Genomic DNA, 26721 nt, shown 5'->3' with positions numbered 1-26721 from the left:
GAGCCACTCTGGTGCCAGAACTGTTGGACCAGCTGGATGAGAGGTCATGGGCTGTTTGCAGGCTAGTGTGCCCCCCCACCCTCCCGCATTGGGTCTGGGGGCCCACTTGGGGGTGGCAGGGCCGGCCAGGGGAAGGGGCTGTGGTGGTTCAGGTCATTCTACTGTTTGGTCACTGGGCTTTTATTACACAGGATATGATTTGCAAATGTTTTCCCTGATTTTCAGTTTGTACTTTTTACTTTGTTGATGTGCCCTTTACTGTAATTTTTACAAATTTAATGAATTCCAACTTCTCTTTTTTTTTCCTTTTTTGCTTGTACCTTTGTTGTTTGGTAAAAGAAATTGTCGCTTAATCCAAACCCAAGAAGATCTGCACCTAGGTTTCCTTTTAAGATTTTCATAACATTAGTCCTTGCATTTAGATCTTTCATACATCTAGAGTTAATTTTTGTATGTGGTAAGTTATACTTTTTGCATGTGGATATCCAGTTGTCACCGCATCATTTGTTGAAAAGACTATTGCTTGACCATTTAATTTTCTTAGAACTCTTGTTAAAAATAAATTCATTAGTCAAGACAGTGTAGTATTGGTGAGCGAATAAGACAAATGGGTGAGTGAAACAGAATGAAGAGTGTAGAAATAGATGCATATAAATATAGCAAAATGTAAAATGCAAAACTATAAAACAAATAGAAGAGAATATAGTAAAAAACCTGGCTGACATTAAGCATGTGATGGCTTTCTAGATACAACACTAAAGGCTTGGCCCACGGAAGAAATAATTGATAAACTGAAATTCATTAAAATTTAAAACTTATTTTCTGTGAAAGACAATACCAAGAGAATGAGAAAACAAGGCACGGACTGGGAGCACTATTTCAAAAAAAGCAACCACATCTGACTAAGGACTGTTATACAATATGTACAAAGAACTCCTAAAACTCAGAAATAAGAAAACAAGTAACCTGATTTTTAAAAAAATGGGCTAACAACTTTAACAGACCACTCATCAAAGATACACAGATGCCAAATATGCATATGCAAAGATGCTCTATATTATATGTCATCAGAGAAATGTACATTAAAAATGAGATTCTACTACATAACTAATACAGTGGGTAAAATTTGGAACACTGACAATACCAAATGCTGGTGAGGATGTAACACGAACTCATACAATGCTGATGGGAATCTGAAGTGGTACATCCACTTTGGAAGACAATTTGTCAATTTAATCTCTTTTTATAGTTTTATTTTTTCAATTTATTGTGGATAGTATTATAGGTTTCCCTCTTACCTCCCCCATTATCCCTCTCTGTCCAGTTCCTACACCCACTCCCCAACTGAGCATACTCTTAACATACAATTGAGCAATCATGTTAGTTACCCAAAGTGTTAGAAACTTATGTGCACACACAAAAAAACTTTATTAATGTATTAGTTTTATTCCTAATTGACAATACATTTGGATATGTGAATCTTCCAAATTTGATCTTTTATTTTTTCAAGATTATTTTGGCTACTCTGGGACCCCTGCATTTACACAGGTGTGTAATAGCTCCTCAAGATCCCCACTTAAACTTTGGGAAATATTCCTAGAAATGAAATTGCCAGTAATTCTATTTTAAATTTTTGACTACTGCATTCTGTACTGGTCATACCAGTTTTCATTACTACCAACAATCCACAAGGGTTCCAATTTCTCCACTTTCTTCCTTATACTTACTCTTTTGTGTTCATTTTTTTTAGTAGCAGTAATATTAATGAACATGAGATATATGTGTGAACCTATGACCCCTCTGACACGCGAACTCATTTTTTTGGTTGATTTTTCTTTGTTAAATGGAATTTAAATATATAAAATAAATATCAAAAATATAAGTCTTTGTTTTACTATGGTTGCAAATATAAAAAAAATTTCTATATGTGACACAGTACCAGAGTTAAGTTAGGGTTTTTCAAAATGCTGACACGCCGAGCTCAAAAGGTTTGCCATCACTGTCCTAAGGAGTAAAGAAATAATTAATGCCCTTTAAACTTGATTTCTCTATGTCTTACAACAATTTTGTTTCTTATTTCATCCAGAACTGGCTTCCTGTGGACTTAGTTAAATTTTTGTAGTGACAGATTTTAAACCCATTCTAATTTCCTTTTATTTATATACTGTGGATATTTTCTTCATGGAGATTACATGATACTATAGTTATAACATATAAACACACACACAGATATGCTTTTGTAATAATCTCTTTTAAGCTGCAAATTTCAACTGTATACAAAAACAAAGTTATTGCAGCTCTGCTCCCTTACTTTATGTTAGTAATGTCACAAATTCTATCTTTTTATAGTATCTACCAATTAACATATGTAAGGTGAGGCAAAAGTAGATGTATAGTTGTTCATGGGGAAAATAATACAATAATTAATAATAATATAAAGATAGCCTCTGTGTTTTGTATACTCACAAATGCAAACCTACTTTTACCCCGCCTTGTATTGAACATAGGTTTTATGCTCTGGTCTATTAAATCTTTTTTTTTTAATATATTTTATTGACTTTTTACAGAGAGGAAGGGAGAGAGATAGAGAGTTAGAAACATCGATGAAAGAGAAACATCGATCAGCTGCCTCCTGCACATCTCCTACTGGGGATGTGCCTGCAACCCAGGTACATGCCCTTGACCGGAATTGAACCTGGGACCTTTCAGTCCGCAAGCCGATGCTCTATCCACTGAGCCAAACCAGTTTCGGCTATTAAATCTTATAAAGGAATAAAAAGTGGACTTATGGAAATTACAATAAAATAAGATCTTATAATTGCCCAGGTATTTACCTTTATTGGTGAACTTTATATTTTCTTGTCACTTTGATTTAATTTGTATTGTCCTTATTACTTCAAATAGAAGGACTCCCTTTATCATTTCTTATAGGGTAGGTCTACTGATAATGAATATCAGCTTTAGCTTATCTGGAAATGTCTTAATGTCTCCCTCCTTTTTGAAGGACATTTTGTACCATATGATTTAAGGCATTGATTGTCCTATCTGGTTTCAACTTCATCCCCCAGCTTTCACTCTCCCATGCTTAAAAAAATAATTCTGGAGATCTTATGGACAGGGTAGAGATTATAGCCAACAATATTATATTATAAATATTAAAGTTGAAAAAAAGACTAGATCTTAATTGTTCTCACAACAACAAAATTAAGTGATGTGATTGAGGTATGAGCTAACACTGGAGTGATAAACATATTGCAATATATAAACGCATCACATTAAGATGTTGTACATCCTAATCTTATACAATGTTCCATGTCAATTATATCCCAATAAAAAATCTACACTGTGTTCTCTAGATAAGCTATCTGACTTCACATGAGGCTCATCCGGGAGCTTTAACAATGTCCCAATTTTCAGGCCTCATCTACTAAAAATCATTTCACAATTTTGATTGAAGGACAGTACATTCATAGCCATTTAAAATATTAACTCTAATATTCCCATAGGTGTTTTTCTTTTAATTACAATAGCTAAGATTTGGAAACTGCCCAAGTGCCCGTCACTAGATGAATAGATAAAAAATTGTGGGTCACTTACAAAAATGGAATACTATGCAGCTGTATAAAAAAAGAGGGATCTTTTGCCCTTTGGGACAGCTTTAATGTACCTGGAAAATATTATGGCAAGTGAAATAAGCCAATCTGAGAAAGACAAATATCACATGATCTCACTTATTTATGGAATGTAATTAAAAAAATATACTGATGAATGGAGTGGAACTGGAGACATGAAAGCAGGTAACAGAATCCATAATCTCAGAGGGAAGGAGGGGGAGGGTAGGTGGGTGCATGCAGATCAACCTAAGAACTTATATATATATATATATATATATATATATATATATATATATATATATATATCCCCTATATAATAAAAGGGTAATATGCAAATAGACTGAACAGCAGAACAAGCAATCAAATAATAATATGCTAATGATATGCTAAGGCTGCTCAACCACTCGCTATGACATGCACTATCCACCAGAGGGCAGATGCTCTGACTGCTAGGTTAAATTGATGCTGGGATCCGGCCTATCAGGACTGAACGAGATGGGCCGGACATGCCCTAGAGCCCTCCTGCGGTCCCTCCCCAGCCCAATTGAGCACCAGTGGGGTCCCTCAGCCTGGCCTGTGCCCTCGCACAATCCAGGTCCCTTCAGGGGATGTTGGAGAGTCAGCTTCTGCCTAATCCTACAGGCCACTCCCCTTGGGAAGGCACCAGACTCAGGGCTCATGGCTGCGAGCACTGCTGTAACAATGTGAGCCTCTCCCGATCAGGACTGATTGGGCGTGAGCCAACAGAGGCACAGTGGGGCTGGGATAATTGGGAACAGCAGGTAGGAGCTGCAGGTGGTGTTGGACTGCAGGTTTTGGCCCAATCCCTGTAAGCCACTTAGGGACCCCATCCATGCACGAATTCATGCACCAGGCCTCTAGTATATATGTGCATGCATAACCAAGGATATAGACAATAGGGTGGTGAAGGCCTGGGGCTGGAGGTGCGGGGAGTGGGCTGGAGGGGATAAATGCAGGGGGGCAGGGAATTGAAATATGTAATACATTCAACAATATAGGTTTTTAAACAAAGAGGACACTATTGCAACACCTCCCTTACTAGAGTGCTGTTCTCAGAATGTCCACAAGAGGCACTATTGCCACACCTCCCCTCAGGTTGAGAGCCCTCTAGCTCTCTCCATAGGCTTTCCTTTTAATTCCCTGAAAGGGCTAGAGCATCTAGGACTGTCAATTGGGTATGTGTGTGTGTGTGTTTTCAGACACCTAGAATTCATTACTAGGCTGTAGTTCTCAGAATATATATCAGAGAGCAATATCGCAATACCTGCCTGCAAGGCAAGAGCCATCTAGGACTGTCAATTGGGTTTTCTTTTCAAACTGTAAGAATGGGTTCTCATATCTCTTTTTTTTTTCTCCCTGTCAGCAGCATTTGGTATCCTTTATTACACATTTCTTTCTTGATGCATTTTTTAAAACTTGGCTCCAATGATATCACCCCTTTGCTTTTTCTCCTTTAACTTTTCTTGTTCCTTGTTGGTTCCTTTTGCTGATTTCACTTATTTCTGTGCTGTTACTCAATGTACAGTCCTCTTCTCTTTTCTATTTCCCTAAGTGATCTTATCCAGTCTCATGAATTTTAATTCCATTTTACACCAATTACTCTATAGTTGTATCTTAAAAAAGTAACTTCTGAATTCCCGATTCTGGATATAATATCTCCACTCCCACGTAGTACTTTCCTGCCCAGCTCTTATGCCTTTGGCTCTACCTATCAGTTCATGGGGCTCAACGTCCAACTGCCACTATCTGCATCTCTTTGCTAAAGGACCTTCTCTGAATACTGTGCCCACACACACAGTGTCAGAACACCAGAAAGTCAACACATCTTGAGGTCATCTCTCAATCAATGACGGATGATGGTTGATATGTAAATATGCCAGGCCCCATGCCTTTAGAGTAGGATAAATCTGACCTTTACGTTACACACTACCTTCAGAGTCTCACTAAGGAGCGAATTCCACTTACACACAGTGGTAACTACCTGCTAGAAAACATACAAAACATACTGTTCATTTATTCCCTTCATTTTCCTGCCTCCTTTCCCCAATTTCCTACTGATGTGTCCCATATTTGTCTCCCTAATCAACAAATTTATTCTCAAATCCTTACCACAAAATCTACTTCTGGGCGAACCACACAATGATATATATTTGAGATCCCTCAAGGTATTGAGATAATATTGAGACTCAAAATTTATATTTAAAGACCATTTTTTATTCTCCCAGATCCCAACTAGCAGGGTGGAGGAATGAGAAAGAAGTACATGCCTCTCCATTGAAGATCTTCCTTAGAAGGTGGAAGGAAGATCTTATTTTACATTATTTTACATGAAGGAAAATAAGCCCTTGAGCATCACAAAAAGCCCTAACTCCTTCACAGGGGATGCCCTCTGTAGCATACATGAGTGAATGCCTGAGCCCGGCTTTTGGCCAACATCTTGTGATATTTACCCACACTATAAAGTCTGTTTTAAGTAAATAACATGGAACCTATTGGTAATGACAAGAGTAATTTCTGTGTCAGAGCCAAGCCCTCAAGTAGCTATAAACACACTCCTTAATAATTCTTATCCCTAATTATGATTAACAGTCACTTGGTCCTGTCCAAAATATCCATGGAGACATTTTATCATATAAAAATGTCTTTGAAATTTGATACTATCAAAATATACACACTTCCCCTACCCAGTGTAGCTCAATTGATTGTGAGCACAATTTCATGGACTGAAAGATCACTGGTCCGATTCCCAGTCAGGGCACATACGCAGGTTACAGGTTTGTTACTTTCTCTTTCTCTTCCTCCCTTATCTGTCTTGCTCCTTCAACTTTCTTCCTCTTTAAAAATAAATAAAAATATATATTTAAAAAACATACAGACCTAAGAAATTATCTTTGCATTCAAATAGTCCATAATGTTTATTTATACTTCTGGGTTACAGGATTAAGACATAAAAATGCTATCATGTTGTATTGGTCCAGTGTTTGTGTTGTGGCTGTATTGCCAATAACAACCCCTCTTACCTCGATAGCCTGGTTGGCAATGACACATGGGATAGGTGGATGGGTCAGGGCTCAGATTTTGCAGAAGATATTTACTATGTACCAAATGTCCCTATGGATCTTCATGGAAATGCCAATCAGAGCCACACTGAAATATCACCACAAACCTGCTATCAAAGACCTTTTGGCATGGATCAAATGTCTTAGTGGTGATTTTGGACAGGACCAAATGTCCTACAAGACTAATGACCATAGCTGTTAATGCTGGACACTGTAATTATTTGGGGAGCCACCCAGAGACAAGGAGTAATAGTTGGATATTAACAGAACTGATTCTGTACATCTAACACTGTGAGAAATATACACTAAGGCCCAGATTTAACATTACTTTGTGCTAATCAATTTACTTCTAAAATTATTAATCTTTCCTAAAGCAAGTAATCTAGAATGGAACCTCTTTAAAACTTAAAAATAGAACTGCCATCTAGAACAGAAAAAAATCCCACCTCTTGATATATATTCAAAGGAAATGAAAATAGAATATTGAAAAGATATCTACTCTCCCATGACCATTACAGTATTTTTCATAATAGCCAAAATAGCATGAAAAAGGATAAAGTAACTATGAAAAAAGAACAGTCTGAGATAAAGAAAGACATTACAAAAATAAAGAACATTGGAAGGATTATCACAGGTTAGGGGGAGCTCAGTATTGAATCACTGAATAAGAAGACAAGAGTTGAAAATATCACTGAACCAGAGAACCAAAGAAAAAACAACAATTAAAAAACAGGAGGAAAGCTATAGGAGTTGTGGGCCAACATGAAATGTAACAATATTGGAATAGCAGGTGTTCCAGAAGAGGCAGAAAGGGAGAAAGGAATAGAGAAGATATTTGAAGAACTAGTGACACAAAACTTCCCTAACCTGGTAAAGGAAAAAGTCACACAAGTTCAAGAGGCACAGAGAACCCCAAGCAAGAAGAACCCAAACAGGAACACGCCCACACATATCATAATTAAAAGGCCAAAAATCAAAGACAAAAAGAGAATCTTAAAGGCAGCAGGAGAAAACAAAACTGTTACCTTCAAAGTAGTTCCCATAAGGATGACACTTGATTTCTCAACAGAAACCCTACAGGCCAGCAGGAAATGGCATGGAGTACTAAAGATAATGGAAAGCAAAGATCTGAGACCAAGATTACGATATCCAACAAGGGTATCATTCAAAATAAACAGTCAAATAAAGAGCTTTCCAAACAAAAAGAAAGGCTAAAGGAGTATATCACCACCAATACAGCATTACAAGCTATGCTAAAGGGACTGCTATAATGAGAAGAAACAGAGAGAGAAACCTAGCTATGCAAAATTAAAATGGCAATAAGTACCTATCAATAATAATCCTAAATATGAATGGATTAAATGTTCCAATCAAAAGGTGTGGAATCACTGAATGGATACAAAAACCAACTATATGCTGTCTACACAAGAGTCCTACCTCAAAACAAAAGATACACAGGGGATGAGAATGAAGGGGTAGAAAAAATTTTCCATTCAAATGGAAAAGAAAGAAAGCTGTAGTACCAATAATCATATCCAACAAAACAGACTTTAAAATGAAGGCCATCACAAGAGACAACAAAGGTCACTACACAGTACTAAAAAGCTTGATCTAATAGGAGGATATAACCCTGGTATACCTATATGCACACAATACAGGAAAATACACACACACACACACACACACACACACACACACACACACACACACACACACACCAAAGGCCCGGTACACAAAAATGTGTGCACTCGGGGGGGGGGGGGTCCCTCAGCCTGGCCTGTGCGCTCTCACAGTCTGGGACCTCTCAGGGGATGTCCACCTGCTGGCTTAGGCCCACTCCACAGGAGATCAGGCCTATGCTGGCAGTCAGACATCCCTCTGGCAGCCCGGCAGCCTTCAGGGGATGTCCACTTGACAGCGAGGAGCAGGCCTAAGCTGCAGTTGGACATCCTTAGCGTTGCTGAGGCGAGAGAGGCTCCCGCCACCACCACTGTGCTGGCAGCCATTAGCCTGGCTTGTGGCTGAGCAGAGCTCCCCCCTGTGAGAGCGCCCTGAGCACCAGAGAACAGCTCCTGCATTGAGCGTCTGCCCCCTGGTGGTCAGTGTGTGTCATAGTGACCAGTCATTCCCAGTCTTTCTGCTGTTAGGGTCAGTTTGCATATTACCCTTTTACTATACAGGATAGAGGCCTGGTGCATGGGTGGGGGCTGGCTGGTTTGCCCTGAAGGGTGTCCCTGATCAGGGTGGGGGGTCCTGCTTGGGTGACTGGCCAGCCTGGGTGAGGGGCTGATGGCTGTTTGCAGCTGGTCACACCCCCTTCAGGGTGTGGGTCCCCACTGGGGTGCCTGGCCAGTCTTGGTAAGGGGCTGAGGGCCATTTTCAGGCAGGCGGGCAACTGAAGCTCCCAGCCTCATTTTTTCTTCTTTTTCTTTTCTTTATTCTCGGATTTATCTACCTTCTATAGCTGTAACTGGAGCCGAGAGCTGGCTCCAGCTCTGAGGCCGTGGCTGGCTGAAAGTAGGTATCTGGGTTTGTTTAACTTCTTTAATTGAAACTCTGTTGCCATCACTGGCGCTCTAAGCTCTGAGCCCGCTGCCGGCTGAAAGCAGGTACCTGGGTTTGTTTAGCTTCTATAATTGCAACATTGTTGCATCCGGAGCTCAAAGCTGGGCTGCGGCAGGCGGGGAACCTTGGCTTCCTCCACCACTGGAGCAAGCAAATCTCCTGCTCGCTTCAGCTGCGTGGCTGCCTTCCGCCATCTTTGTTGGCAGTTAATTTGCATATCCTGCCGATTAGCCAATGGGAAGCGTAGCGGAGGATGGTTAATTACCATATTTGTCTATTATTAGAGAGGAATATATGTGTGTGTGTGTGGGTATACAAATATATATATATACACACACACAAATATACACACACACACACACACACACACACACACACACATATATATATATATATATATATATATATATATATATATATATACACACACACACACACACATATATATATATTTATATATATTTCCAAAGGATTTTAACAGAGAGATCGACAACAATACAGTCATAGTAGGGGACTTTAACACTCCTCTGACTTAACTGGATACATCTTCCAGACAAAATCTTAACAAGGACACAGGACACACTGGATCATATGGCTTTAATTGGCATTTGTAGAACATTTCACCTCAAAGCAACAGAATATACATTCTTCTCAAGTGTTGATGAGGATGTGAAGAATCATGTGAATGGATCATCTACAAAGATAGCCCAATGTTAGGACACAAAACAAGTCTCTACAACAGGGGTCCTCAAACTACAGCCCACATGCAAATACAAATATTGTATTTGTTCCCATTTTTGTTTTTTTACTTCAAAATAAGATACGTGCAGTGTGCATAGGAATTTGTTCATAGTTGTTTTTTTTAAACTATAGTCCGGCCCTCCAATGGTCTGAGGGACAGTGAACTGGTCCCCTGTTTAAAAAGTTTGAGGACCCCTGCTCTACAAGTTCAAGAAGACTGAAATAATATCAAGCATAATCTCAGATCACAGTGGAATGATATTAGAAATCAACTACACTAGCAACAACCAAAAACATTCACACACATGTTGTTAAACAACGAATGGGTTACCAATGAGATCAAGAAAGAAATCAAAAACTTCCTGGAAACAAATGAAAATGAACACACAATACCCAACATCTCTGGGGCATAGCAAAAGCATTCCTGAAAGGGAAATTCATAGCACTAGAGGCATACCTCAAAAAACAAGAAAAATCAGCAATAAACTATTTAACCATACAACTTAAGGAACTAGAAAGAGGACAAGTACAAAATCTCAGAGTAAGTAGATGAGAGGACATAATAAATATAAGAGCAGAAATAAATAACATAGAGACAAAAATAATTAAATGAATCTAAATTCTGATGCTTTGAAAGATTAAACAAAATTAATAAACCATTAGCCAGACTCCTCAAGAAACACAGAGAGAGGAACCAAGTAAGTAAAATCAGCAACGAAAGTGGAGAAGTAACTACTGACACCACAGAAATACAAAGGATTGTAAAAAAAAAAACAAAAAACTATGAACAACTATATGCCAACAACCTGGACAATGTGGATGAAATAGACAAATCCCTAGGAAAATACAATACCTCAAAACTGAATCAGGAAGAATTAAAAACAACAACAAAAACACACACACCTGAATAGGCCAATAACAACTGAAGAAATAGAAGCAGTAATTTAAAAAAAACAAAAAAACTCCCACCAAACATAACCCAGGTCTGGATGGCTTCACAGGAGAGTTTTCCCCAATCATTCAAAGAAGAACTATTTCAGAAAATCCAAGAGGAAGGGACACTTCTAAACACTTTTTATGAAGCCAGCATTAAACTAATTCCAAAAACCAGGTAAAGACACTACACAGAGAAAAAATTACAGGCCAATATCCCTGATGAAAATAGATGCCAAAATCCTCAACAAAATATTAGCAAATCTCACCCAGAAATATATTAAAAAGATCAAAAGGCATGATCAAGTGGAATTTATTCCAGAGATGCAAGGCTGGAACAATATTTGAAAATCAATAAATGTGATAAATCACATAAACAAATTAACAGACAAATATCACATGAGCATATAAATAGATGCAGAAAAAACATTCGACAAAATACACTCATTTTTGATAAAAACTCTCAGCAAAGTGGGAATAGAGGGAGCATATCTCAATATGATAAAAGGCATATATGACAAACCTACACCCATCATCATTCTCAATGGGCAAAAACTCAAACCTTTTCCCCTAAGAAGAGAAACAAGATAGGGATGCCCTCTTTCACTACTCCTGTTCAACATAGTACTGGGACTGCTAAGCAATAGTGATCAGACAAGAAGAAATAACAGGCATCCAAATTGGAAAATAAGAAGCAAAACTGTCCTTATTCACATATAACATGATATTGTACACAGAAAACCCTAAAGACTCCATTAAAAAACAACTACACTTAATAAAGGAATTCGGCAATGTAACAGGATACAAACTCAGAAATCTATGGCTTTTTTATACATCAATAATAAACTCACAGAAAGAGATACTAAAAAACCAAATGCATTTACCATGGCAATAACAAAAAAATAAAGATACCAAGGAATAAACTTAACTCAGGAGTTAAAAGAACTGTACTCAGAAAACTACAGGATGCTGAAAAAATAGATAGAGGAAGACATAAACAAATGGAAAAATATACTGTGTTCATGGATTGGTAGAATCAATATCATTAAAATGTCCATACTACCCAAAGTAATCTATAGATTCAATGCAATCCCCATCAAGATACCAATGGCATATTTCACAGACATAGAACAAACTCTCCAATAATTCAGTTGGAAAAAAAAAGACCCTGAATAGTCACAGCAATTCTGAGAAAGAAGAACAAAGTTGGAGGGATCACAATATCATATATCAAGCTATATTACGAAGCCACTGTTACTGCCTGTTACTGGTACAAGAACAGACATATTGACCAATGGAACTGAACAGAGAACCCAGAAATAGACCCAACCCATTATGCTCAATTAAGATTTGACAAAGGAGGCAAGAGCATACAATGAAATCAAGACAGTGTCTTCAATAAATGGTGATGGGAAATTTGGTCAAATACATGCAAAAATACAAACTAGAACACCAACTTACACTGTACACAAAAATAAACTCAAAATGGATAAAGGACTTAAACCTAAGGCGGGAAACCATAAAAATCTGAGAAGATTCAATAGTTAGCAAAATAGCAGACATATGTCATAGCAATATCTTTACCGATACATCTCCTAGGGCAATGGAAACTGAGGAGAAAATAAACAAATGGGATTACATCAAAATAAAAAGCTTCTGCACAGCAAAATAAACCATCAATAAAAAAAGAAGCCCACTGCATGGGAGAACATATTTGCCAATGTTATCTCCAATAAGGGTTTAATCTCCAACATTTACATGGAACTCATGCAACTTAACAAAAGGAAGTAAAACAATCCAATCCAAAAAATGGGCAGAGGGCCAAAATAGACACTTTTGAAAGAGGGCATACTGAAGGCCAAGAGATATATAAAAACATGCTTAAAGTCACTAATCATCTGAGAGATGCATATCAAATTGACAATGAGGTAATATCTCACACTTGTCAGAATAACTATCATCAACAAATCAACAAATGAGCAGTGCTGGTGAGGATGCAGAGAAAAAGGAAAGCTCTTACACTGCTGGCAGAAATTCAGACTGGTGTAACCACTGTGGAAAGCAGTATGGACTTTCCTCACAAAAATTAAAAATGGAAATTTGACCAGTAATGCCACATCTAGGAATAGATCCTAAGAAATCAGAAAGACCTATCAGAAAGGATATATGCACCTCTATGTTCATAGCAACACAATTTACAATAGCTAAGATTTGGAAACAGGCTAAGTGCCCATCAGCAGATGAGTGGATTAAAAAACTGTTGTACATCTACACAATGGAATACTACCCTGCTGTAAAAGAGGAGGAACTCTTATCATTTGTAACAGCACTGATGGAACTGGAGAGCATTATGCTAAGCATAAAAGCCAGTCAGAGAAACATAAATAGCACCTGATAGCACCCATTTGTGAAATATAATGAACAGAAACTGATAAACAAAAGAATAGCCAGATAAAAAACAATACATTTCAGAAAATAGTAAAAGTAATCCTGTTATTTTCAGATTTTTTTAACATTTCCTACAACTTTGTGATATTATGTTAATACTAGGGGCCCGGTGCACGAAATTCCTGCACTGTGTGTGTGTGTGTGGGGGGGGGGAGTGTCCCTCAGCCCAGCCTGCCCCCTCTCACATACTGGGAGCCCTCAGGCGTTGACCCCCATCACTCTCCAATCGCAGGATCGACCCCTTGCCCAGGCCTGACGCCTCTAACAGAGGCGTCAGGCCTGGGCAGGGGACCCTCATTTCCCCCCATCACTGGTTCTGCCCCCAGCCCAGGCCTGATGCCTCGGCCAGAGGCGTAGATCCCCATCACCCTCAGATCGCCTGATCGGCCCCTTGCCCAGGCCTGACGCCTCCGCCAGAGGTGTCAGGCTTGGACAGGGGACCCCCATCTCCCCCTGATCACTGGCTCTGGCCCCCGCCCAGGCCTGACGCCTCTGGCCCAGGAATCATGCCTGGGCAGGGGACCCCCATCTCCCTCTGATCGCTTGCTCCACCCCCCGCCCAAGCCTGATGCCTCTGACCCAGGCTTCAGGCCTGGGCAAGGGGACCATCATATCCCCCCAATCCCCAGCTCCGCCCCGCACCCAGGCCTGATGCCTCAGCCAGAGGAGTTGACCCTCATCACCCTCCGATCACCAATCACCGGATCGGCCCCTTGACCAGGCCTGAGGCCTCCGGCAGAGGTGTCAGGCCTGGGCAGGGGACCCCCAGCTCCCTGTGGTTGCAGGCTCCGCCCCTGCCCAGGCCTAACACCTCTGGGCTAGGCGTCCGGCCCGGGCAGCGGGGACCCACAGCTGCAGCGGCCCCATGATCGTGGGCTTCGCTTTAGGCCCAGGCAAGGGACCCCTAGCTCCCGGGACTGCCAGCTTCGACCATGCCCAGCTCCCATCGCTGGCTCCACCCCTACTTCCTGCTATCACTGGCCAGGGCGGCAAAGGCGCCTGATTCTCCGATCATGGCTGGGGGGCAGGGCAAAGGCGGCCCCAGGGCCGCCTTTGCCCTGCCCCCCAGCTCTTAGCTCCCCCTGGGTTTCCGATCACTGTCAGTGGCAGGGGGCTTCTTCCTGCTTTCCCTTTCGCCTCCCTGCATTGTGCCTACATATGCAAATTAACCGCCATCTTGTTGGCAGTTAACTGCCAATCTTAGTTGGCAGTTAATTTGCATATAGCCCTGATTAGCCAATGAAAAGGGTATCGTCGTACGCCAATTACCATTTTTCTCTTTTATTAGATAGGATAGTTTTAGTAATAGTGTATTTAAAAATCATTTTCTCATGAAGTATTAACGTTTATTGCCTGTAATCCTATATAATAAAAGCCTAATATGCAAATAGATAGAATGGCAGAATGTCCGGTTGAATGACTGGTCACTTTGACATGCACTGACCTCAGGAGGCAGGTGATCAATGCCAGAACTGCTCCCAGCCCTCAAGCCCCACACCAGCCAAGATGGGTGCCAGTGGGGGCCCTAATCACCCTGCCAGTCACTCCACAAAAGAGCCCTGATTGTGGGCCAAGACTAGGGACCCTACCCGTGCACATATTTCATGCACCAGGCCTCTAGTATTATTATATTTAAAACATTTTTCTTGAAATATTAATGTTTATTGCATGTAACATTATTATATTTAAAACCATTTTTTTCTTGAAATACTGTTTACTGCATTTAAGATTATTATGTTTAAAATCATTTTCTTGAAATATTAATATTTATTGTATGTAAATGTGCTGGAAGCTGGTCCATCCTTGCTGCTTGAAACAGTCGGTGCAGGGAAGAAACATCTGCACAGCATATGTTTCAAGGGACCTGGCATATATGGCATACTGTTCTTAATATGTTTGCTCCCCTTAGTTCTATGTGTTTTAACCAAGGTCACCTCTCCAAGAAAGGTTGTTTCCCTAGGTGGGGATTTTTCCCTGGAGTTAGGGAGGGAATAAAACCCCTTAACTAAGTGCGAGGCGGGTAATTAATCACTTTAACTACGAACAATCACCCTTCAGCTACATAATCTTTACTCCCTGGAATGGAGATAAGAAACGCCCTAAACTTTGGACTAGAAATTGATAGGATTAAAATCAACTGGTATAAATACAGATGTAATAAGACAATAAAACACAGAACCTGGCTGGAGAACCTCGCTATGCTGATCAACTGAACTCTGTCTCCGTGTCATTCCTTCTTCGCCAACTCTGTCCACACCTTTGGGGACCCCTGGACCTGCTGGGGTTGGACCCCAACATAAATGAATAATTATTTTGTATCTACAATATGGTAATAGATTTACCTTGTATATTGTAAAAAATACAATAAAATAAAGTGTTAAAAAAGTTTAGGGGACTGGCAAAATAAAAATACAAAGAAAATACTAAAAAAATAAAGACAAAACCACTTATGTCCTTCAATACATGAATGGACAAAGATGATTTTATATACACAATCATATGTTATTCAACCATGAGAAAGCAGAATATCCTTCCAATTGTGGAAACACACAGTTCTTGAAAGACATGAGAGACATCAGATGAGAACAAATACTGTATCCTATTAATAAAAGCCTGTGTGGTTGTCATGCCCTCAAGCCGTGATGCCCTCATCCCACAACGAGTGATCACCAGGAGGCTGTGTGCACAGCGGATGGGTGGGTCTGTGAGCACACGCAGGTGGGTGAGAGCTTGATGCTGTGTGCACAGCACAGAGGCGGGTCCTGTGGGTCCTGCAATTCCTCGAGGCAAGGCCCAGGAGTCCCAAAGATGTATGAGGTGTGAAGGCGGGGCCCGCGGCTCTGTGCAGCGAGGCCTGGGGGTCCTGCAGTTCCAGCCGTCCTCTTTGGGGCAATCAATCCATCGAAGAACCCTGAATGGGTGGGCAGGGCTTACCTCTTTGGGGCGACTAATCACGTGGCTCCCATACTGTAAGATGGCACAGGCCAGACTGGGTGACCCTACCCTGAGTGCACGAATTTGGTGCACCAGGCCTCTAGTACTAATATAACATATGTGGACTCTTAGAATGCTTAATTCATAGAAACAGAAACTAGAATGGTGATTACGAGAGCCAGGGGACTCAGGAAAATAAGGATATGATGATTAAAGTGTATAAACTTGAAGTTAAAAAGATAAACAGCTGTAACCGGTTTGGATCAGTGGATAGAGCGTCGGTCTGTGGACTGAAAGGTCCCAGGTTCGATTCTGGTCAAGGGCATGTACCTTGGTTGTGGGCACATCCCCAGAAGGGGGTGTGCAGGAGGTAGCTGATGGATGTTTCTCTCTCATCAATGTTTCTAACTCTCTATCCCTCTCCTGTCCTCTCTGTAAAAAAAAATCAATAAAATATATTTTTTAAAAAAAATAAATAAGTTCTGCAGATCTGTAGAGCATTGTGATTATACTCAACTAGAGGCCTAATGCACAAAATTCATGCAAGAGTAGGCCTTCCTTCCCCAGCTGCTGGCACCTGCTTCCCTCAGGTACTTGAGACCCAGGTTTCCCTCTCAGCCCCACCTTTTGTCCAGAAGGTCGTCCAGAAAGACATCTGGTCTCATCAGCATATTATACTTTTATTATTATAGATAATCCTTCTAAGTGCTGAGACTAGATCTTAAATATTCTCACCACAAAGAAGAAGTGATTGTGTGACATGGTAGGGGTTTTCTAATGCTATGGTGTTAATCTTATGGAGTATGTAAATGTATCCAATTAACATGTTGTAAACCTTAAAATCACAATGTTTATGTCAATTGTATTTCACTAAAAATAACCTCCTACAAAGGCCAAAATTCTTAAGCAAATGTAAATTAAAAACAATGAGATACTACTCTATACCTAACAGAGGGGCTAACATTATAAAGACTGGTCACAGCAAGTGTTGGTGAGGGTGTGGAGCAACTGGAACTCTCAGACAATGCTCATTGGAATGAAAGCAGGACAATTCTTTGGCAAAGAATTTGGCAGACTATTTTAAAATTAAGAAATATTTGACATGATGAACTACCCTGTGTTCCAGCCCTTCCACTGCTAACTATTTACGCAAGTGAAATGTATGTATATGCTTAAGAAGGACATGTATATGAATATTTGTGGCAGCTTTATTTTGTGTATTTGTAAACTGGAAACAATGTAAAAGTACTGATACACACAACAACATGGATATTTCTCAAAATAATTTTGCTGAATTACAAAGAAACCAGGGTACATATGGCACAGTCCATCTACCAAAAATTCCAGGAAAAGCAAACTAATCTAAAGTGACAACTTTAGATCATCAGCTGCCTGGGGGGAGAGAAAGGGAGGGATAGGAAGAAACTTTTGGGAGTGATGGATATGTTCACTATCTTGATTGTGAAGATGGTTTCAGGGGTGCATACATATGCCAAATTTATCAGACTGCACAGTTTAGTGTGTGAAGTTTATTGTACGTGAATTATACCTCAGCACAGGTGTTGGGAAAAAAAGTGTAAATTTTAGTTTTTGTTATTTTTCTAGTATATATTGACTTTATATTCTGGGATTATGATGAATTCCATATTCATTTGAGTAATTGCCTTTTAACATATACACTTCTTAGGCTATTCTGCAGAAAACATTTGCTAATGGAAACAATTTTACTTCTGTTTTTCCCTGCCCTTTTGCCTTTTCTTTTTCTGTTCTTTATTGCACTGAGACCTCCTATTATTGTGGGAAAGCAATGAAAATTACAGCACAAATTATACAGCTTGTTGTGATGCCTTACATTTTAGTCATCAAGTTTGGTGTGTTTTTTTATCATGAGAAGATTTCTATTGAGCTGGTCATATGATTTTTTTTATCCATTAATGTGATAACTTACTTTTCTTAGATTTCAATTGCTGAATCAACCTTGAGTTCTAGAAAATCCTACTTGACACTAATCTTTAAAAAATATTGCTGTATTCAATTTGATGATATTTTGTCAACAAATGATATGCCCCCTTCATATAACAGGTTTTCATTAACTACTTGAAAATGCTTCTGTATTTATTCTATGCTAATCTGGCACAGCACTTGTAGGCATTTTGTATGTAACATATTTAACAATGGAAGCAGCTATTTTATTTTAACTCTTTTTTTTGTACAAATGCGTTAACTTATAATCAGATAATATGTACAATTTTTTAAGGTACCTCACGTACTAAGCCGTAGAGCTGAGACCAGAAGCACAGTTGTCTGGCTCTAGATTCTTTTGTTGTTGTTATTAATACTCACTGGAAGATATTTCTTCCATAGATTTTTGAGACAGTGGGAGGGCTTTGGAAGAGAAAGGAAAGATAGATGAGAGAGAGAGAGACACATGGATTGGTTGCCTAGCCCAGATGCCCTGCTAGGGGCTGGGGATGGAATCTGCAACTCCACTGTGTGGGCTGGATGGGGGATCAAACCTAAACACTGGAGTGCATGGGCTGATGCTCTACCACTGAGAAAAACCAGCCAAGGCCACCTCTTGATTCTTAAGACTAAGCTTTCATTACCAATTTAGACTTTATTTTCCTTCTTTTGAGACTGGAACACAGAAATTTGAAAGAAGCTGAATTTCCAAAATAAGTGCAATTTAAGTGTGTGAATAAAGCTAGCCACAGACAGGTTTGTAGATACTTCAACTAACTATGAAAGTTCTGGTGTAGGGAAGTAGGAAGATTGATGTAATAGTGCCCCAGAGATTGCTCTGTGGCTCTAGCTCAGTCACTCTGCATGCTATTGCCATCTTAGAAACTTTAAAAAAAATACCAGTTACTAGGATCTCATATAGAAATCTGAATTGCAACCTTGGGGAAGGAACATGGGCACAGGTAATTGTACAAAGTTCTCCATGTGCTTCTCATAGCTATCTATGTTTTCAAACTACAGAGGTTCCCGACATATTTGCAAATTATTCATCTTGAAATTCTTTTCCTGCCTTATCTCCTGATCCTACACAGCTCCCTTGCTTAGAAAGACTTCATGTTTTGTCTGTGTTAGGATCAACAGACATACTTATCATTTTCTCCCCTCCCCATTCACTGTGCCCATCAGATAAAATTGTCCTCTAAACTTCCTGCTATAGGAATATCTTTGATGACCTCTGTGTGTGGCCATTTCCCAGTCACTGCCAGAACATATGATTCCTCTGTGTCTTATCTCTCCTGACATTTGCTTTCCTACATAGCAGTATTTAAAATACACTCAACATAGAGGAGCTGGCTGAGGCTGCGCAAGTAAACAAGACATCCACAGTCTCCTTGTGTACTGTGTTTTCTTCAGGTGGGTAACATGAGGCATACATTATTGTGTTTTACTTTGTGTAGTATTGCTGTCAAGACTGTTCCAGCTCTGGTCCTTCTAGTATTCATTGTTCCTGATTCTCTGAAGAATAGATTGAGCATTCAAAACTGCATGTGTTCTTAAATGCTACAGGAGATCCTTGAGCTTTATTCCACATGTATTGCTTAACCATGTTTATTTTGAATTGATTTGGGTGCAGGAGGAAAAAAGGGAACAGTCTTCCCTAATGAAAAGAAAGGGGGTTTAGCCTTGGTCATCATGACTCAGTGGTTTGTCCCCCCGACCTCCTAGAAGATTCTCTCTGATTCCATTCTTCGACAAGTGCAAGTACCTTGGTTGCAAGTTCCATTGTGGCCCTAGTCTGGACACCTATAGGAGGCAACCAATAAATGTATCTCTCTTCCATAGATATATGTATCTTTCTTTCTTCCTTCCTTCCTTCCTTCCTTCCTTCCTTCCTTCCTTCCTTCCTTCCTTCCTTCCTTCCTTCCTCTCTCTCTCTCTTCTCTCTCTCTCTCTCTCTCTCTCTCTCTCTCTCTCTCTCTCTCTCCCTCCATCCCTCCCTCCGTCTCTCTCTCTCTCTCTCTCCCCCCCTTCCCTCTCTCCCTACATCCTTCCCACCCTCTCTCCCTTCTGACCAACCTCCTTTCTCCCTTTCACACTCACTGAAAATAAATGAAAAAAATATCCTTGGGTAAAAATAAAAATAAAATTAAAAAAAATAGTAAAGGAGATTAACAACTCAGGAGTTGAGTCTCTTATTTCTAAACTTGAGGATCCAGTAAGTGGCCTCTGTGGTTCTGTTCAGTGAACTCTTTTTGGGACTTTGTTATAAATATTCTGGTTTATTTACAACTTCCTAAAAAGTTCAACTCTCTAACTTCTCATTAAATATCAATGCCAGCTTTTTATCATCATGTTGGCATTTAAAATTTTCTCTTGATGAGTACATTTTCCAATATTGGATAGAATATTTCTCAAATCCTAGAAAATGCAGGCAAGATTTGGTATCATCTAGGAACAAAATTGGTTTTTCCATTTGGTTTAGAATCCCTGAATTGATAAACCCAATAGACAACAGTGCACATGAACCTTTGTGTACACTGATGGATTTTTTGAAATCCCAAATTGCAAAAAGTTAAGAAACTGTATAGTGGATTTGAATGGCCACTGGATACTAGGGCAGGAAATTCATCCTGTTTCCCACCTCTAGAGCTGAAGTACTTGAAGAATCCTTATCTTAGGATTTAGAGGTCATATTTTCCAATGGAAATGGCTAGATAATCTCTTTCAGGTCTGATATTTTTACTTATCACTCCCAACATCAAATCCTTACCTTAGTCAAATCCTCTTTGATATCTCTTGGGGCAATTCATTTGCATTGAAATTGAGAGTTGTTTATTGTGAGGCAACTGCATGGACATTGGAAACAGCATTAAAATAAATTAATTCCCTTTATACTAGAATGATGTTAGCAAGTTATTATCTTTCTTGTTCTTCAGTTTCTTCATCTAAAAATGTCAGTATCAAAATGATATCTTTAAATGGAGGTGTTGTTTGGTTTAAGAAATGCAATGCTTTTTGAGACAAAGTTAGATCTACTGTACAAATCAGCATTGTTCACAGTTTTGGCAAATGGACTTTCCTATCCACAGTCAATGCCACAGAAGTCTCACTTATGCCATGTTGTGTCCTCCTTAAAATATCTGCAACTATGTCTTTTCGGAAATATCATTGGAGATACCAAGTTATTTAATGTCTCTTATTTGTGCAGGAACTAAATTGGCTAAAATACTTATTTTTATGATGCTGGTAAAATACATCTCATTATTAGGAAATTAAGAATATATTATTTTTGTCAATTATTATAAAATAAATTGTTCTATGGAAAAGTAAAGGTGAGTTAGAAAGTAAAATCCTAAGTTATTAACCTCTCCAGAGAATAAATAGGAATTTAAGCAATCCAGAAGCATACTTATTCATAACTATATTACTCTACTTAAAGAGCTGTATAGTACTCTACTGTATAGAAATACAAGAGATAATTCAATCCTTATATTCCAGTATATACATATTTCCAACTTTTGCAATTATAGCATGCATCAGAAAATAAATAACCTTGTGAATATGTATTTATTTAGAAGTTTGTTTGAAGAGCAATTTTAGGTTCAGAGCAAAATTGAGAGAAAAGTACAGACATTTCCTATATACTCTATCCTCCCTGTTCCTACACATGCATAGTCTCTTCCATTATCAACACCAACAACAGAGTGGTACATTTCTTGAGAATGATGCAAACACACGACCCATCATATTTACACAAAGTCTATAGTTTACATTACAGTTTACTCTTGGTGTTGGATATTCTCTGAGTTTGAACAAATATATACTGATATGTATTCATCATTATGGTATTATATAATTTTACTGCCCTAGATTCCTCTGGGTTCCACTTACTCATCACTCCATCTCCTTACGCTAAGAACCACTGATCTATTTCCTGTCTCCATAGTTTTTTCTTTTCCAGAATATCATATAGTTGTAATTATATAATAGGTAGCCTTTTCAGATTGGCTTAATTCATTTAGTAACATACAGTAAAGTTCCTCCATGTATTTTCATGGCTTGATAGCTCATTTCTTCTTAGGTCTGAATAACAGTCCATTGGCTGGATGAACCACAGTTTATTTATCCATTCACCTATGATGGACATTTTTATTGTTTCCATTTTTTGGCAATTATAAATAAAGCTGCTCTAAACATCAGTGTGCAGGGTTTTTTGTTGTTGTTTTTTTTTTGGGGGGGGGTTAAGATTCTCAACTCCTTTAGTAAAATATCAAATAGCAAGATTACTGGTTTGCATGTAAATAAGCTTAGTTTTGTAATAATCTACAAAACTGCTTTCTAAAGTGGTTGTACTATTATGCATTCCCACCCACAGCGAAAGAGTGTTTCTGTTTCTCCATATCCTTGCAAGCTTTTGGTATTGTGAATGACCTATGTTTTGGCCATTCTATGGGTGTGTGGTACATTTTATTTTAAAATTTTATTTCCTTGTCGATTATGAGTGGAGCATATTTTCACATGCTTATTTGTCATCTTCATATCTTTTTTGCAAGGTGATAGATAAATTCTTTGACACATTTTCAAACCAAGTTGTTTGTGTTCGTATTTCTGAATTTCAGGAGTTCTTTGTATATTTTAAGTAACAGTCCTTTAATAGATGTGTCTTTTGAAAATATTTTCTCCAAGTCTATGACTTGTCTTCTCATCCTCTAAATATTGACCTTTGCACAACTGGGGTTTTTATTTTTAATTAAGTTTGGCTTATCAATTATTTCTTCTGTGGATCATTCTTTTGGCCCTGTATTTAAACACAGGACCGTTCCCAAAGTCATCTAGGTTTCTCTGATTTTATCTCCTAGGAATTTTATAGTTTGCATTTTACATTAGGTTTGTGACTCATTTTGATTTAATTTCTCTGACGGGTTTAAGGTTGTGTTTGCATTTCTTTTATAGAATGTGGCTATCCAGTGATTTAGGCTCTATTTTTGAGAAAACGACCTTTGCTTCACTGTATTATGTTTGTGCCTTTGTCAAAAATCAGTTGACCATATTTATGAGGGTCTGCTTCTGGGATCTTTTACTTCATCCGTTAATCTACTTGTCTCTTCTTTTGCCAACAATGCAGTCTTGATTATTGACTCAGTTATAGTAAGTGTTGAATTTGAGTAGCATCAAACCTCCAAATGTGTTCTTTTCCTTCAATACTCTGTTGGCTATTCTGGTATTTTGCCTTCCATATAAACTTTAGAATTAGTTTAACGGCATCCACAAAATAACTTGCTGGAATTTTGATTGGGACTGTATTGTATTGAATTTATAGGCCAAGTAGGGAGTAACTGACATCTTGACAATATGGAGTCTTCCAATTCATGAACATGAAATATCCCTCCATTTATGAGTCCTCAGGCCAGTTAAAATAAAACTCACTGCTCATGCTTCAGGCCATTTGGATTTGAACTAATTTTGTCAGCCTGGTTACGACGACTGTATTTTAAGTCAGGTTTGCTATACAGACTCGATCTTGCTTTCTTTAATTATTCCTCAGGCCTATGACACAGTATATAATATAGGACACTATACCTTATAGTCTCCATTTCACTCTGGAGCCTTCTTTTGCTCATGATCTTAATATTTGCATATTGTTCTCAAACCTAGGTTCCAAAACTGGCTGACTGGTATTCATCTGGGAGCTTTTTAAATATTCCTGATAGTGAATTTGTACTATAGCTTTACAAGATGTCCCTATTGGGAAAATCTATAACTCTCTGTATTAGTACTTACAGCTTTATGAGAATCCCCATTTATCTCAAAATAAGAAGTTTAATAAACCAAATCTCCAATGGAGTCTAACATGCTTCTAGTGTTGCAAAATACTAAGTGCCTAGATATGTATACAATATTAATTTCCTAAACTTATTTTTCCTTTCTTGCTTTGATGCTCCTTTCTTAACAATTCAGTGGCTTTAAAACCTTTCACATCTCTTCTCAATTTTAGAGTTTCAAATCACCCTTTATTACTTTATGCCCACCCCATACATCTGAGTATATCAGAAAATCGTCCCCACGCTCCAAGGGAAGACCTATTGAGAATTATTGATGTGGCACATCTCACAAGCTGTTTTACAGCCCCTAGAGAGAACATAGAATACCTCTCTGTCTTATAAGAGTTGCTTTTCTAAGCACCATCAAGCGCCTCAACAGCAGTAAGCCTATAAAGGAGACTCTTTAGCTGTGTGAAGGTGGTTGACAAAGAAAGGGGAAAAAATAGACACAGTCTCCAGAACTGTAGGCCTCAGGCTCCACTGCCTCCTGTTTCAGGGAGGTTGGGTGGGGAATCTATGGGCTGGCCATGGTGTGCAGCATTGCTGTGAGGCCTGCTCCAGGTCAGTCCTTCCTGAAATTTTTCTATATTCTGAGGAAAAACGGAGATTCCAGTGCCCATATTTCCTTAAGTGGTGTCAGGCTTCTGTGGTCTGAGCCAAGGTTTGGGAATGAACAGCTCCTTCTGAAATGTGCTGAGAATGTGTCCTGCTGTTTCTCTCAAATCTCTAAGAGGCCTGTTCACATGTATGTCACCCTGTGGTTTCAGGTAAGAAAAAAAGGGAAAAGTCCATTATAATTAGGAATCTAGGGGAGTAACAATCCTGCCTGTAAGAAACTTTCATTTATTCCTAACCGGTTTGGCTCAGTGGGTAGAGCATCGACCTGCGGACTCAAGGGTCCCAGGTTTGATTCAGGTCAAGTGCATGTACCTTGGTTGCAGGCACATGCCCAGTGGGGGGTGTGCAGGAGGCAGCTGATGGATGCTTCTCTCTCATCGATGTTTCTAACTCTCTATCCTTCTCCGTTCCTGTCTCTAAAAATTCAATAAAATATATATTAAAAAAAAGAAACTTTCATTTAGCAAGAGGAAATTTGTCTCTGTGTCTGGTGTTGTAAACATTCTTTTGGGTTTCTTCTACAGACTTGGTAAAATGTCTTTCTTTTCATCATGGATCAAAGTTATTTTCATCACTGCCTTGGCATTTCCTCTTTATTCTGGTGAGTATTTTTTTCAGTTCTGGATGAAGCAATTCACACATCTTAGAAAATGCAGGAGACAACTGCTATTATCTAGAAATGGAGCAGCTTCTTTCATTAAGTTTTTAATACCTTAACTGGCAAAATGAAAGCGGGTATGTTACAAACCCCTTTTAAAAAATGCCATCAGCCCTAACCAGTTTGGCTCAGTGGATAGAGCGTCGGCCTGCGGACTGAGGGGTCCCAGGTTCGATTCCGGTCAAGGGCATGTACCTTGGTTGGGAGCACATCCCCAGTGGGGGGCGTGCAGGAGGCAGCTGATTGATCTCTCTTATCGATGTTTCTAACTCTCTATCCCTCTCCCTTCTTCTCTGTAAAAAATCAATAAAATATATATTAAAAAAATGACATCAGTGGATTGCTTTTTTCTCATTTCCCACATTAGAAAGATGGAGGTTAGAATGAGCAGAACTTACATTTTTCTTTATTTATTACTAAAGATATTTACCTAATTAATATTTTGTTTGGAGGTCAGATTCAATTGTATGCTAAATGCAGAGTGTAGAGAGTAATGATGTCCTCTAGATCTGACATTTCTTGACAATTTGATTTGTTGTTTGCCAGTTCTGTGTCCACTAAAGTCAAAACTTTGTGTGAGGTGAGAACTCCTTGATCCCTCTCCTGGAAATTGATCTTCCTTTAGTGCAAGGAGACTGACGAATTTGAGTAAAGTAGTTTGAATCATCAAATAGACCCCTTATGTTAGAATGAGTACTATTTCATTAAGTAGGAATTAATTTCTTCATGTTAAGTGACATTATGGAAGGCATATTAGGGGCTTTAAACAGAGCATTGTCTTCTCTGACTGTGATATCTCATGAGATGGAAAATAAAAATAAAAAGATCTATTGCATCTTCACAGCAGAGTTTGCTGATTGCTGTACAACACTTAAAATTATTTTTCACAGATGAGAATAATTTGGAAGTATATTTCTAATTTGGAGCTAATTTGTGAACTTACTGTTTTGTTACTATCACAAAAGCCTTACCTCAAAATTAGGGGTCCTGAATAAGCAATTTGTATATTATTTTCCTACTGAAAACTATAGGTTCTTTCCACCAGAGACTGATTGTTTTCTCCTCTTCTTCTTGTTTTTACATTTTCTTTTGTGTGCTGGTTGTAGAAACTGCTCTTGAACCTCCTCCAAGAGGGACACCGGCGCGCCCACAGGTAAGTTAATACTGATGAATTTGGAAATTGAAAAAGGTAAACTTTAAATTGTTTTATACTGTAAGTTTTAACAATGCATTTCACCCAACATCCTGGTTGGTGTATTTCAGTGGTTAAGCTTTGACCCGTGAATCAGAGTTCCCTGGTTTATTTCCCAGTCAGGGAAAATGCCTAGGTTGTGGGCTCAATCCCC

The sequence above is a fragment of the Myotis daubentonii genome, chromosome 5 (assembly GCF_963259705.1).
Source record: "Myotis daubentonii chromosome 5, mMyoDau2.1, whole genome shotgun sequence".
In the NCBI taxonomy this organism is placed as follows: Eukaryota; Metazoa; Chordata; class Mammalia; order Chiroptera; family Vespertilionidae; genus Myotis; species Myotis daubentonii.
The sequence above is the reverse complement of the archived record's forward strand: the minus strand, read 5'-3'. Positions refer to the sequence as shown.